The following is a 760-nucleotide window of genomic DNA, read 5'->3' on the forward strand; positions in this document are numbered from 1 at the left end:
CAAACTGTTACAGGTGGTGCTAATGGGGGCCAAAAGGAATGTTTAAAGGGGGAGCATCGCAGTTTGTGGCATTTTCTGAAAACCTGTGGAACACAAAAAATGTCTCTCCTCAGCCCTCTCATCTGAAAAACCCCATGCTGTAGCAGGTACTTTCTTAAAAATTAAAGTGTATGTATACTTTTGCATACCATCATTCCAATACATAAACCCCCCCCATGTTGATGTGGATTTATTTCTCTCCTTATTGTTTACTTTCTCTCTCCAGGTTTCCACTTAAGTGAACTCAGAAAAAAGACCCCAAAGCTTTTCGAAAAGGATGGATAGAGGTCAGAGACATGATAGCCAATGGGGTGTTACGTCCTAAAATCGACTCGGTGTGGAAATTTTTGAAGAAATAGTAGAGGCGTCAAAACAAATCTCTGAGAGGAAGAACATTGGCAAAGTATTATTAAGCCTTAAATTATTATTCTTTTCATTTAATCAAAGTATTTTTAATGAACTTTGTGTTTGTATTTTGTTAAAAAAAAAAAGAAAAAAGAATGATTAGCCTGTTATATATATATTTGGAATATACCATGTATTTAGCTTCTAGAATACCAATTATTTTTTTTAAAAAATTAATTTTGGTGTGCATCCCTATCAGTACGTTTGCAGTTGCACAGCAGTTCCAGTAGACTTGTGCTGCATTCACTTTCACCTGTCTTTCTTAATGCACTGTCAGTATGGCCAGCAGAAAGGGCAGTTATTTGCTGTAGTATTG

This window comes from Penaeus monodon, chromosome 23, assembly GCF_015228065.2.
Source record: "Penaeus monodon isolate SGIC_2016 chromosome 23, NSTDA_Pmon_1, whole genome shotgun sequence".
Lineage (NCBI taxonomy): Eukaryota > Metazoa > Arthropoda > Malacostraca > Decapoda > Penaeidae > Penaeus > Penaeus monodon.